The 15,044-nt window shown below is 46.1% G+C and overlaps 1 protein-coding gene across 1 annotated transcript in view; it reads right to left on the bottom strand.

Moving 5' to 3' along the window:
* The window catches only part of SUMF1 (sulfatase modifying factor 1), a 102,442-nt gene that overhangs the window by 1,869 nt on the left and 85,529 nt on the right, over nt 1–15,044 (bottom strand). The window lies entirely within an intron of this gene.

Raw genomic sequence — 15,044 nt, 5'->3', positions numbered from 1 at the left:
CTTTGCATCTTCCCCTCGCTCTCTTGGTGACCGTGAGAATGGGGAAGGGGAGAGAAGCGTGGCGAGAGCCTCCTCGAAATCCGGCATTTTCAGCCTAGAAGCCCATAGGCTGGATGCCGAAGGACCAAAACTGAACTGGTACGACTCCGTCCCCTAACGGGAAGACCCAAGATCGAAGGGTGCGCAGGGGGCTGAAAATTGAGTCGGGCCACTCCCAATTCTGGAACTTCTGTTCCTCTAGACCCTAAGCTCCCTGTGGGCAGGAAAGCTACCAACTCTGTTGTACTGTACTCCCCCAAATGCTCGGCGCAGTGCTCCGCGCACAGTAGGCACCCAACAACTACCATGGATCGATCCCATTTTACAGATGAGGTAACCGAGGCGCTGAGAAGTTAAGTGACTTGCCCAAGGTGGCGGAGCCGGAATTCGAACCCATGACCTCTGACTCCAAAGCCCATGCTCTTTCCACTGAGCCACGCTGCTTCTCAGATAGCGTACAAAAATTTAAACTGGTCCCGGTGACGCCGGGACAAATGCCCAACCTACAGCTGGGCCTCTAAGTTGGAGCTCTAGGGTGCCAAAAGGCATATTTAAGACAACGCTAACTGCAGAAGAAGTCCGCGCTACTTGCACGCACATCTGCAAATTATTTCAAAGTAGCACAGCACTGACAGGCTTCTGCACTTGACTATCTCTTACATTTCATCGTACTATTGAAGGCATTATAGATTTTCATTTCAGTAGATTATTGATTTGGCCATAATATATAAACACACTCAAATAAAAAAAGTGCAGCATGATACAAACACCCAGTTCTCCTCTAATGCGAGAGTGGCACTCTCGGAGACCCTTGCGTTAAGGAACACTCACATAATAATAATAATAAGGATAATAATAACCATGGTATTTGTTAAGCACTATGTGCACTAAGCACTGGGGTGGATACAAGCAAATCGGGTTGGACACAGTCCCTGTCCCATGTGGGGTTCACAGTCAATCCCCATTTTATAGGTGAGGTAACTGAGGCACAGAGAAGTGAAGTGACTTGCCTAAGGTCTCACGGCGGACAAGTGGCAGAATCAGGATTAGAACCCATGACCTCCTGCCTCCCACTACATCATGCTGCTTCCCTACTATGACACCCTGCACCTGACATCATGCGCATAACCGTTTCTTCCAACCATTTCTTCTTTTAGACTGTGAGCCCACTGTTGGGTAGGGACTGTCCCTATATGTGGCCAATTTGTACTTCCCAAGCGCTTAGTACAGTGCTCTGCACACAGTAAGCGCTCAATAAATACGATTGATTGATTGATTCCAATCCCGTGCCATGCTATATCCGGACACGTATGGTCTGAAGAGTGTATGTGTGTGCGCACTTGGAAGTGCCCCCCTTTTTTCCCCCTACTCATTCATTCAATAGTATTTATTGAGTGCTTACTGTGTGCAGAGCACTGTGCTAAGTTCTTGGGAGAGGACAATATAACAAGCAGACACATTCCCTACCCACAACGACCTCTTTGTGAGCAGGGACTGTATCACTCAGTTTCATACTTCTCACGGCCTTAATACAGTGCTCTGCATCCAATAGAGGCTCAATAAATGCTACGACTAATAATGGTAATACTAGTTATTAAATGTCTACTGCGTACAAAGCACTGTGCTAAGCACTGAGTAAAACACATGCCGAGAAGCAGTGTGGCCTAATGGAAAGAGCATGGTTCTGGGTGTCAGAGGACCTGGATTCTAATCCTGGCTCTGCCACTTACCTGCTGTGTGACCTTGGGCAAGTCCCTTCATTTCTCTGTGCCTCAGTTCCCTCATCTGTAAACTGAGGATTCAGTACCTGACCTCCCTCCTATTCAGGAGGTGAGCCCCACATGGGACCTGATTATCTTGTATCTACCGCAGTGCTTAGTATAGTGCTTGGCAGTTAAATACCACAATAATAATAATAATAATAATAGTGATTATTACACGGATGAGAATTAGTCACTGGCCCTGAAGGGGCTTACAATTTAACAGTACGGGTGACAGGGGGCCATGTGCCCCTTTAGCACTTTGATACTCCAGCCGCACAATACTTCCGTAAATAATCCTATACTCCACTGTTTCCCCGCTCCCTACTCTATTTTAATGTCCGTCACCCCCGCAGACTGTAGCAAGGATCATGCCTATCAACTCTGTTGTACTTTCCCAAGCACTTAGTACAGTGCTCTGCACAAAGTAAGAGCTCAATAAATACCACTGATTGATTGAGTACTACTCCTACTTCCAAATAATTGAATCTTCAGTAACTGGTCAAAAAGCCAACAAAGTTTTGTTTTCAGTCACCATCCTTTCCCCCTAACTCTGCCTTTCCTGCTTAACCTTCACTGGCATTTTAGCTCTTTCAAAATGGTCAGAAAACAGGCAAGCTCTTTACAGACCAGCCAATGCATTTGTTTTACCCTCTGAAACATGGGTGTGATCAGTGACCTCTCAACGAATACAGATTTGGGCTCTACACTAGCTGTTCAGTTCCTTCCTGTGCTAAAATCATTTAAATTTGGAATGTTAAAACACTACCCTTCCAGCCCATGCTGAGAGGTTAAGTACAGGATTCGAGTCTGTGTTTGCCTGCTTTTTATAGGTCAGAGTTCTAATTTAACTCTGATGTCCCCACTGGGCGAGCGATGCATACTGATAGAGGCCCATTCATTCCTTCAATCGTATATATTTAGCGCTTACTGTGTGCAGAGCACTGTACTAAGCGCTTGCCTGGTCTGGAAACTCTAAGGCACCATTTAATGTTCGTGACCCAAGGTAAGTAAATCAACTGGAGTTATTTTAATCCATCAATCGCATTTATTGAGCGCTGATCGTCTGCAGAACGCTGTACTGAGCGCTTGGAAGAGTACGATACAACAGAGTTGGTAGACACGTTCCCTGCCCGCAATGAGCTTGCAGTCTAGAGGGGGAAGGATATTAACATAAATGAATAAATTACACATCTATTTCGAGACCTTTTCATTTTAATGCCAACGTACGTAGTTCACTGATCATTAAGTGTAAGCCATGGTCACACACATTATCATCCTCATTGAAAATACATGAATGGTTTAATTTTGATCCCCCTCCTCCACGCCTTCTTACGGTAGCCGAGTCTCCCAGCACAATCTCACAAATTAAGCAGGTATGTGCTTTGCAGCCACTTAGCTGGTGGTGAAATAATCTGGTGCCATAAATAATGGCAAATAGACCATTTGGCTATTTGTCTTCCTGTATATATGTATATATGTTTGTACATATTTATTACTCTATTTATTTATTTTACTTGTACACATCTATTCTATTTTATTTTGTTAGTATGTTTGGTTTTGTTTTTTTTTCTCTGTCTCCCCCTTTTAGACTGTGAGCCCAATGTTGGGTAGGGACTGTCTCTATATGTTGCCAATTTGTACTTCCCAAGCACTTAGTACAGTGCTCTGCACATAGTAAGCGCTCAATAAATATGATTGATTGATTGATTGATCTTCAGGTACCCACATACTGTACTCCGAGTGAGCCTCCCACTTCCCAAAGCATTCATCATCCTTCTGCAAACTGCCCTAAAACAGTGAACAGGGTAGAGGAAGCAGCACCGGATCAACCTTCGTAGAAGAGACATCAAGGCAAGCAGCGTGGCTCAGTGGAAAGAGCCCGGGCTTGGGAGTCGGAGGTCATGGGTTCTAATACTGGCTCCACCACATGTCTGCTGTGTGACCTTGGGCAAGTCACTTAACTTCTCTTGAGCCTCAGTGACCTCATCTGTAAAATGGGGATGAAGACTGTGAGCCCCACGTGGGACAACCTGATTACCCTATATCCCCCCGGCGCTTAGAACTGTGCTTTGAACGTAGTAGGCGCTTAACAAATCAATCATATTTATTGAGCGCTTACTGTGTGCACAGCACTGTACTAAGCGCTCGGGAAGTACAAGTTGGCAACATATAGAGACAGTCCCTACCCAACAGTGGGCTCACAGTCTAAGAGAAATACCATCACCCAGATGCCATCTAGATGGCATCATCTAAAACAAATGCCATCAAAACAAAAAACCAACTTGTTGTCCGGTTCAGAGTAAAGGCACAACTGCAGGGTGGAAAGAAACCTCAGAGAAAGAAACCCCTAAACCCTTTCCCAATATAGATCTGCAATTTAGAAGGAAAGTGGAGCCAAGTTATCCCTGCAGATTTTATCCTTTAGGATTTAGGGGGCCTCAACACTAATTGAGTAAGCCTGGGGTAGGTGCATGTTCATCAGGTCAGAGGCAGTCCTGTCCCACAACGGGTTCCCAGTCTAAGTGGAGGGAGAACAGGGATCTGATTCCCCAGTTTGACAGATGAGGAAACTGAGGTCCCGAGAGGTCCAAGGTCACAGAGCAGACAAGTGGAGAGAGCCGAGGCGGGATGAGTGGGAAACGTTAGGGAGCACTGACAAGCTGGGGCAGGACGGTAGACAGCTGAGAAGAGCAGGAAGCCAGGATGGGAAGGGATGAGAAGCAGCGTGGCTTAGTGGAAAGAGCCCGGGCTTGGGAGTCAGAGAACGTGGGTTCCAATCCTGGCTCCACCACTTAGCTGCTGCGTGACCTCGGGCAAGCCCCTTAACTTCTCTGTGCCTCGCTTACCTCATCTGTAAAATGGGGATTAAGACTGTGAGCCCCACGTGGAACAACCTGATTACCTTGTATCTACCCCAGCACTTAGAACAGTGCTTGGCACATACTAAGCACTTAACAAATACCATAATTATTATTATTATTATTATTGAGCAGGTGACCAAAGGACAGAGATTGGGGCCAGAGGCACCAGGGAACTAGGTCAGAGGGGGGGCTTGAGAAGCTGTGAGAGGGGAACATGTCTACTAACTCTTTTATATTGTACCCTCCCAAGTGCTTAGTACAGTGCTCTGCACCCAGTAAATGCTTAGTAAATGCCACTGATTGACTGGCTCAGGGACAAACCTTCAAGAGCACCAGGGAGTGGAATTGGAGCAAGGGCTTGGACAGTGCTGGAGGGGCAAGAGACAAAGAGATTCACCTGTCTCTCCAATGTTTGCTAAGTCCCTGCCCAACACAGTTTCCTACTGCTCCCAAGATATTTTAATGGAATATATATATATTTTTTTTTTTCTTGGGCGGGGGGGGGCCTGGCGGTGAGGAGCAAAGCCAATGAAAATTTCAAATTTATTAATGTTAGGGCCCATTGTGATGTGGGGGTGCTTGGGGGTCTGAGGAATTAACAGACTGCAAGTCAAAGGGGCAGGGTGGCGGAGTAGTACCGAAATAATAGTCAGAGGTTATCCTCAGAGGACAGTCAGCACAGAAAGAGGAAAAAGATAAGGGGGGTTTCCCACAGATAAGAAGGGCCCTCAACTGAAAAACAGCACCAGAGATAACCTTTGAGAAGACTGCACAGAATCCATGAGGAGGCGGATGGGTGAAAGCAAAACCATATCGCCCCTCCCCATTCGCCCCCCAGCAACACACACACACACCCTTCCGTTACTGACCGACAACCAGGTATGACCCTCCAAGGCAAGGAAATCCCCCCTGGGGTGGAACCAGGGAGGAGCGCCAGATGTCGGAGGAGGTAAAAGAGCCGATCGCAGTGTGAGCTTTGCCCTGCCCTGCTGGATGGAGTCGACCGGTCAGCGTGCCGGTGTAGGACTGCCTCGTCCACCTGAAGCCAGTAAACCGCTTTGCTCTGGACCTCTTGGCGGATTGGTTCACTCTTTGGGTGGGGATGAATCAATCCATCAATGGTATTTATCGAGTACTTACCGTGTGCAGAGCACTGGACTAAGCACTTGAGAGAGTCCGATACAACGGATCGGTAGACAAGATCCCTAACTCCCAGCAAGGGGAGGGGGTTGTGGTTCTTGTAGGTTCTCTTACAGGGACCCAAATAGGGGTATGTGGTCGATGGAAGGCAGCTGACAGGAACACCACACACACGCATGCCCACATATATTTGTGACAGCCCTTTAATAATAATAATAATAATAATGGCATTTATTATTATTTATACTCAAACCTATTAATGAAGACAGAATATTAGGAATGCCACCATATAGTCTACAAATAACAGTACATCTCTTCATTCTGGTACCATCCTTGAATCAAGGTGCAGAGGCTCTAAAGTGAGGGCCAAAAACCATGAAACTGTTCAGGCTTAGACTTTAGAGACGGGCTTGGGAGTCAGAGGTCATGGGTTCAAATCCCAGCTCCGCCAATTGTCAGCTGTGTGACTTTGGGCAAGTCACTCAACTTCTCTGGGCCTCAGTTACCTCATCTGTAAACTGGGGGTTAAGACCGTGAGCCCCCCGTGGGACAACCTGATCCCCAAAGCTTAGAACAGTGCTTTGCACATAGTAAGCACTTAATAAATGCCATCATTACTATTATTATTAATTGAGAAGCAGAGCACGGGCCTGGAAGCCAGAGGCCCTGGGTTCTAATCCCAGCTCCGCCACTTGTCTGCTGTGTGGCCTTGGGTAAATCACTTAACTTCTCTGTACCTCAGTTACCTCACCTGTAAAATGGGGATTAAGCCTGCGAGCCTTATGTGGGACAGGGACTGTGTCCAAAAAACACAGGCCTGGGGGTCGAAGGACCTGGGTTCTGATCCCGGCTCTTCCAGTTGTCTGCTGTGGGACCTTGGGCAAGTCTCTTAACTCCTATGTGCCTCAGTTCCCTCGTCTATAAAATGGAGATTAAGACTGTGAGCTCTAAGTGGGATTATGACTATGTCCAAACCGATTCGCTTGTATCTACCCCAGTGCTTAGAACAGTGCCTGGCACATAACAAATACTACAATTATTATTATTATTATTATCTAACCCAGGGCTTAGTACAGTGTCTGACATAGTAAGCACTTAACAAATATCATAAAAAACCCAACAACGACAAAAAAACTTCTCTTTGCCTCAGTTACCGTATCTGTAAAATGGGGATTAAGACTGAGCCCCATGTAGGACATGGACTGTGTCCAACCGGATTAGCTTGTATCTACCCCAGCACTTAGAACAGTGCCTGAGAGATGAGTTGAGGAGGTACAGAGTGGGTGGCCATCACCTGGGGTTTGATTTTCTGTTTCAAGGATAAGCCTGCTTCAGCAAAGAATAAAGAAAGGATCGACAAAAGTGGCTTTGTCCCCTCTCTGGCTACTGAGGATGCACAGTAGAACCCTTAGGTATTTAGGCAAGAAAATAAACCCCAGTACTTCAGGGCAGGGAGACAAATCGTATTTTGATGTTTAAATATCAGTCAGTAAAAATAAGTGGTTCAATGGGTTGCTCTCTTTTTTGTGATGAGGGTACAGAACTCAAAAATTTCTGTCACCATTGGAGAGAATTTCTGTGAAAATTGTGTTCTACTTTGTAAGAAAAGGATGATTTTTTAAAATCCCTGATTGCTCAGTGACCTAATTTTTAACCAATTATTCCCCCTCCACCCTATTCCAAGGTTAACCTCCTTTCTTCGCTTCCCCTGCAGCTTCATACCATGTTCAAGAACTGAGCAGAAGACAGACTGTGTAATTAAATATATGGTTAGGGGCAAGAGAGAAATTTTAACCGTGCCAGATCCAAAGCTTTTAATCCCACATTTAGTGCTACGGTCGTATTAAAATCCAAGTATTAGAGATCTTAGAGCTATTGATTTGTTGAACTACTGCCTAGTAGAGCATTTGGGGTGGGTCTACATAAATACTGATTACCACGGCTGCTTTGATTAGAATTACCAGGGCAACTCTTGCAGCAAATTTGCTAAAGCAAACATTTCTTGGAGTGACCCAGCTCACACTCTGAGGCTTTGAGTCCATACAATGCTGCAAATATTACCAATTTTCGAAGCTAACGGTGGTCCTAGTCGCCTGGGGCTAACCTGGCAGCAGATTGAAAAAAATCTCCTGAAATCTGCCTGTGCCTTCCAATGTTAATTGTTTCCCGACTCAGTACCTAACGTTAGCGGGGGCTGATACTAGTAATTCTTGTTGCAGGTCACCCATGAAGTCTGAAAAAGTATTAAGTTGAGGTCTTGCAGACAGAGCCACGTTTTTCCTTGGGACGGGCGGGGAGAGGAAGGGAACTGCCAGGGGGATGATGACACTGCATCAGAGTCTCTCGCTACAAGCACTTACATTATTTCAATATTGATCTTTATCATCCTCAGTGCTTTTTAAAAGAAAATTATAGCTCACTGCATTTAAGACAGTAAGCTCGTTGTGGGCAGGGAATGTGTCCGTTTACTGTTATATCGTACGTGCCCAAGTGCTCTGCACACAGTAAGAGCTCAATAAATACGATTGAATTAAATCTGATACAAAAAGTGCCCCCACTCACTGTCTGTAGGGAAGCAGAGAGGCACCTTGGAACAAATTGGTGGGGGGCTAGGGGTTCTCCGTAAAAGGTTCCATACGGCTGCATTGTGTGGCATGGGGTGACGCGCGGAAGGGACATTTTACTTCTGGGTTCGCAGCCATCTGGGGCTGGGGTCCCATGAAGACAGGGAATGCAATTCCTGGCATTCTTCTCCAAAGGCTCATTGTAGGCAGGGAACTTGCCTCTCAACTCTGTCCCAAGCACTTGGTACAGTGCTCATCACACAGTAAGCGCTCAATAAATACCACTGATGATGAGCACCATCCTCATTTATCAATCATATTTATTGCGCACTTACTGTGTGCAGAGCACTGTACTAAGCGCTTGGGAAGTACAAGTTGGCAACATATATGCAAACTGGGAGCCTTCCGCTACTTGTGCTCCATGCAGACACAACTATTGATATTTGAGAAAAGTCAGTAACAAGAATAGCAATCATTTTTAGGTTGGAGAAGTACAAAATGAGTCCTGACTAAAAGGATCTTCAAAATAATAATAATAAGAATAATAAGAATAATGGCATTTATTAAGCACTTACTATGTGCAAAGCACTGTTCTAAGTGCTGGGGAGGTTACAAGGTGATCAGGTCGTCCCACGGGGGGCTCACAGTCTTAATCCCCATTTTACAGATGAGGGAACTGAGGCCCAGAGAAGTTAAGTGACTTGCCCAAAGTCACACAGCTGACAAGTGGCGGAGCTGGGGTTTGAACCCACGACCTCCCACTCCAAAGCTCGTGCTCTTTCCACTGAGCCACGCTGCTTCTCTAAAGGCATATGTGGGTTGAACAGACACATCAAATATCTAGTTCTGTTAGACCAAGTAGTGACTAAATTAAATATACCCACCAAGCTTCCGGAATACTAAAGTAAAGACCACTAGATCTGGATCTTTCGAGGAGGTCTTCCTTCACCTCAAATCCTTCCCCTCCTTCTGCCTCACTCAAGTATCAAGTAACAAGAGAAGCAGCATGGCCTTAGTGGAAGGAGCACGGGCCTCGGAGTCGGAGGAACTGGGTTCCAAATTGGCTTTGCCACTTATCCACTGCGTGACCCAAGTAGGGCAAGTCACTTCTCTGTGCCTCAGTTTCCTCATTGTAAAACGGAGATCAAATCCCCCTCCCTCCAACTTAGACTGTGAGCCCTAGGTCCAACCCGGTATCTTGTATCTACCCCAGCACCGAGAACAGTGTTTGACACAAAGTAAGCGCTTTAATGGGTACCATAAAAAACATCGTATCTCCTGGTGTCCTGAGGTCTTCATCACCAACAGTGATAATTACTGATCGCCTGAGTTCAAAGCTGTATGTTGGGAGGGTCCTGACCCCATTCTTTAACTCTTTGTTAGCTTAGATCGCCTCTTCCCCTGCTCCCCCTTTTCAGCCTCAAACAGCTATTCATCTTGCATGATTAAACTGATGAAAAAAGAAGTCCAGTGAAGAAAGGTTAAAGGAATTGGAGTCGTTCAGCCTAGAGGAGAGAAGGCTAAAGGCCGAATTACTATCATCTGATATAAAAAGGGATTTTATGAGAAAGAGGACGTTCTTTATGACCACACAGAACTAAATAAGATAAATAAGAGGAAATGACATTAAATAAAAGGAGAGGTTTCCGTTGAGCATAAAAAATGCATCTAAAGCCTTGTCCAGCGCTTTACCACCCAGCTTAAAAGAAGATGTTGTGGCATCGTCCTTTCCTACAGTTTTTAAAGAAGAGACAACCATCTGACCCGAAAGTGCATCAGGCAGGAAAAACAGCCCTAGAAGTGACTGCATACATAGGCACCCACTTCAAAGGGACTCTGGGGATTGATAGCATCAGGAAATAATAATAATGCTTGTGGTATCTGTTAAGGATTTAGCACGCATTAAGCACTGTACTAAGCACTGGGGTAAAATCAAGATAATCAGGCCAGACCCAGTCCCTGATTCATGACATCGCCAAGATCCGCCCTTTCCTGTTCATCCAAACCGCTACCTTGTTAGTACAATCACTCATCATATCCCGACTGGATTACTGCATCAGCATCCTTTCTGAACTTCCAACCTCTTGTCCCTCCCCACTTCAGTCTATACTTCACTCTGCTGCCCAGATTATCTTTCTACAGGAACGCTCGGGGAATGTCACCCCCCTCCTCAGAAATCTCCAGTGGTTGCCTATCAACCTTCATAGCAAGCAAAAACTCCTCACTATTGACTTCAAAGCTCTCCGTCCCCTTGCTCCCTCCTACCTCCCCTCCCTTCTCTCCTTCTACAGCCCAGCCCACACACTCCGCTCCTCTGCCGCTAACCTCCTCACGTGCCTCGTTCTCGCCTGTCCCACCGTCGACCCCTGGCCCACGTCCTACCTCTGGCCTGGAATGCCCTCCCTCCTCACGTCCGCCAAACTAGCACACTTCCCCCCTTCAAAGCTCTACTGAAAGCTGATCTCCTCCAAGAGGCCTTCCCAGACTGAGCCCCCCTTTTCCTCTGCTCCTCCTCCCCTCCCCATTGCCCTGACTCCCTCCCTCTGCTCTATCCCCTCCCTGCCCCACAGCACTTGTGTAAATATGTAGATATTTATTATTCCATTTATTTTATTAATGATGTGTATATATCTATAATTCTATTTATATTGAGGCTACTGATGCCTGTTTACTTGTTTTGTTTTGTTGTCTGTCTCCCCCCTTCTAGACTGTGAGCCCGTTGTTAGGTAGGGATTGTCTCTATTTGTCGCCGAATTGTACTTTCCAAGCGCTTAGTACGGTGCTCTGCACAAGTAAGCATGCAATAAATATGATTGAATGAATGAATGGGGTTTGCAGTCTAGGTAGGAAAGAGAACAGGTATTGAATCTCCATTTTACAGTTGGGGATTTTTAGCTGTGGGTTCATCACCCCACAGGTTTTGGGGCAGAAGAGGGGGCCCTACAGCAGTGAGCAAGTTCCCTCCAACAGACCTACTACCAGCAGCAATTAGTAGCCATAGTGAAAGCAGGGCAGCTAAGGCAGAGCCACTGTGGGTGGATGGACGTTGCAGCAGGGAGTTAGGCCTCCGGCCAGGTTCAAATGAACTAAGTGGCGGGGAAAGGATGCAGTTGCCACTTTTCTGGGGCTCACTAGGGCTGGGCGTGGACATGTCCCTCCGGATCAGCACTGAGGCCTTGTTAGGGAGGGACCACCTGCCAGTCTAGCCACTCAGGGATCCAGTGCCCTGGATAAGGAGCCACAGCCGCGGCATCAGGCCACTTCCACGGCTGCCATGACTGAAAGGCTGGGCCTTTCCCAATCTGCCTCGTCCCCATTTCAGCACTTCCACAGTGCCGAAGCACTCGGGTGCTCACGCTCCACCATACATCTCTATACCCTGTTGCCTCCTCCAAACTGTCATTTATTTTAATGCCTGTCATTCACTCTAGACTGCAAGCTCCTTGCAGGCAGGAATTGTGTCCACCAACTCCATCATACTGTATTTTCCCCAGTATTTACTACAGTGGTCTACACGCGGTAAATGATGAGTAGATATTACTGACTGACTGAAAGCTGGAACAGCTCAGCAACACTTGTGCTGCTCAAAGAGGCATACGTATCCAGTGGGAAAAAAATGAAAAGCCCTGGAAAGGTACCTTTTCCTTTCTCTTCCTCTCCCCCAGCCAGTCAATCAAATGTATCTTTTTCTTCATCTTCCTCCCTCCCCATCAATCAATCGGTGATATTTACTGAGTCCTTACTGTGTGCAGAGCATGGCTTCAAACACCATCTCTAGGCAAATGATTCCCAAATTGACCTCTCCAGCCCTGAACTCTCCCGCTCTGCAGTTAATAATAATAATTACGGTATTTGTTAAGCGCTTACTGTGTGCCAGGCACTGTACTAAGCGCTGGAGTGGATACAAGCAAATTGGATTGGACACAATCCCTTTCCCACGTGGGGCTCACAGTCTCAATCCCCATTTTACAGATGAGGGAATTGAGGCCCAGAGAAGTTAAGCAACTTTCCCAAGGTCACACAGCAGACAAGTGGCGGAGCTGGGATGAGAACCCATGACCATCTGACTCCGAGGCCTGTGCCCTATCCACTAGGCCACGCTGCTTCTCAAGTTCCCTCCCGCTTTCACGACATCTCTACCTGGATGTCCCGCTGACATCTTCAACTCGATATGTCCAAAACAGAACCCCTCGTCTTCCCATCCAAACCCTTTCCTCCTCCCGATTTTCCTACCACTGTAGTTGACGCTACAGGCTCCCTGTCTCCCAAGCCTGTAATCTTTACGTTGACCCAGGTCCTAATGCCGACCTCTGCAGTACTCTGTCCCCAAGTTTGCATCCACGCTCGAAATGAAAAGTGGGCACCCTTGGCTGCATGTGGTTATCCACTGCTTCTACTGTTATCACTTTCATTGAATAAAAAGAATTCCCATCCATTAAACTCAGGCATCCGAGTAGTAACTCTATTTAACATAAAGGATTTCAAAGCTTTCAAGGGAGAAATGTCAAGAAACGACCCTTTATTCATCATCACTCCGTATGTCATGAAGTGTGAACTAACCAGCTCTTATAAGCAAGTGAAGGCACAGTAACAGACAAGAGCCATTTCCAAAAGATCTGCCACTCAGTGAGGCTCAGTAAATCTATTTCACATAGGTTGGCAGGTCAGTTGAGAGCTAATCGGAAACGCATCAGGTAATTTAGAAGTTACAAGAATTCGATTTAGAAAAGATCACTTGCATTTCATTTTCTCTCCACTTTTAACACCCACAAAGGTGTTTTAGATGAAAGGACCCTGGGTGTTGTTAAATGGGTCACCTTCTACATCAGCAAAGGGAGCAAAACTCCATTTCCGCATTCAGCTCATCACTGCTGCTAATTAACTTGGGACACTTATCTCCCCGGAGCCTGACAGCAGACCTGAAAATGTGATCTTTGAGTTGGAGACTTAATCTAATTATGAAGATGAGTTACCAGCTGCAGGCTTTGAAATCACTGAAACACTGGAGCAATCTTTTTGAAACTGGCACACGGTTTGGCTTATATCAAGAAATATGCATTTTTGGTGCAGCAACTATTTGGGACAACCAAGAGGAAATTAATTCTTCGGCTGATAAAGTTAAAGGCCACATCGGCAGTTAACCACATAGACTTAGTCATCCCCTTTCTGTCCCTGTCTCTATCTGTCTCTGGGTCTCTGTCTCTCTCTGGGACTATAGCAGAAAAATGATTTTCAGAGCATTTCTGTACTGCAATTAAGAAATGGTACCCAATTTCCAGACCCCAAACAAAAAAAGGACAGTTAATACAAAATTGGACCATGACCCACATCGCTCAGATGGAATTCCATCAGGGACCACAACAGAGTGCCACCCAAGGAGGGGCTGAACGCACTCTGTAATGACCGCGAACCCGGGTGCACAGAAAAGATGGGGGAATGGAGCTGAGTGGCTTGGTGGGTTGTTGTTGGTTTTTCAAAGTTAATTTTTAGAGATTTTCCTCATGGGTTGGCAATTCCATAAGAAAAATCCCTCCAAGTTAACCTGAAATGGAAAGGAAAAACCTCACAAGACTTACAACAACAACAAAATCCAAAGCAGGCCAAAACACCTCCCCTCCCCATTTCAGTTCACTTTTACGTGAGTTCAGGTTTCTGGTTCTTGAGCTGCAGTCTGGTGCGTAGGGGTGGGAAGGGAGCTTTCTTTAAGCCTACTGATTTTCCCTGATGTCAGATGTCAGCGAAAAAATTGGTGAACCAGTACATGTTTCTGTACCGGAGCATGATGATTTGTTTTTAAAACACATATGGAAGGCTGTTTTAGAAATAAAAAGCTTTCTATTAGCCAATTCTTCACAAATTGGAAAAGCAGCCAATCCCCTAACAGTTATTCCCTCTGTTAGCTTGATGAAAACTCAGTGAATAGTCCTGAGAATTCTGTCTCGCGTATTCAACGGCAGTGACCCAGGATGTACCCTGTTTAAGGCTACATTTTGCATCCTCATGACTCCCATGTGCAAATATAAATGCCAAATGTAGGGAAGCAGCATGGCCTAGTGGAAAGAGTACGAGCCTGTTTTGTTGTCTGCCTCCCCCTTCTAGACTGTGAGCCCGCTGTTGGGTAGGGACCGTCTCTATACGTTGCCAACTTGTACTTCCCAAGCGCTTAGTACAGTGCTCTGCACACAGTAAGCGCTCAATAAATACGATTGAATGAATGAATGAATGAATGGGAGTCAGAGGACCAGGGTTCTAATCCCCGATCTGCCACTTGCCTGCTGTGTGACCTTGGGCAGCTCACTTCACTTCTCTGTGCCTCGGTTCTCCTCTTCTCCCTCTTACTGTGAGCCCCATGCAGGACAGGGACCATGTCCAACCTAATTAACATTTATCTAGCCTAGCTCTTAGAACAGTGTTTGACACATAGTAAGCACTTAACAAATACCATAAGTATCTATCAATCAAGGTCAAACAATCAATGGTATTGATTGGGTACGTAGTATGTGTGGAGCACTGTACTAAGCGCTTGGGAGAGTACAATACAACAGAGTTAGCAGACCCGTCCCCCTGCCCACAATGAGCTTACAGTCCAGAGGGCTAGTCTATGGCCCCCAAAATAATGCTATTTACTCCAGAGTTGATGAGGATGCACTGCACACCTACCACTTGGAGTATTAGAA

Source organism: Tachyglossus aculeatus, chromosome X1 (assembly GCF_015852505.1).
Source record: "Tachyglossus aculeatus isolate mTacAcu1 chromosome X1, mTacAcu1.pri, whole genome shotgun sequence".
NCBI classification, from domain to species: Eukaryota; Metazoa; Chordata; class Mammalia; order Monotremata; family Tachyglossidae; genus Tachyglossus; species Tachyglossus aculeatus.
This window is presented reverse-complemented; position numbering and strand designations above follow the sequence as displayed.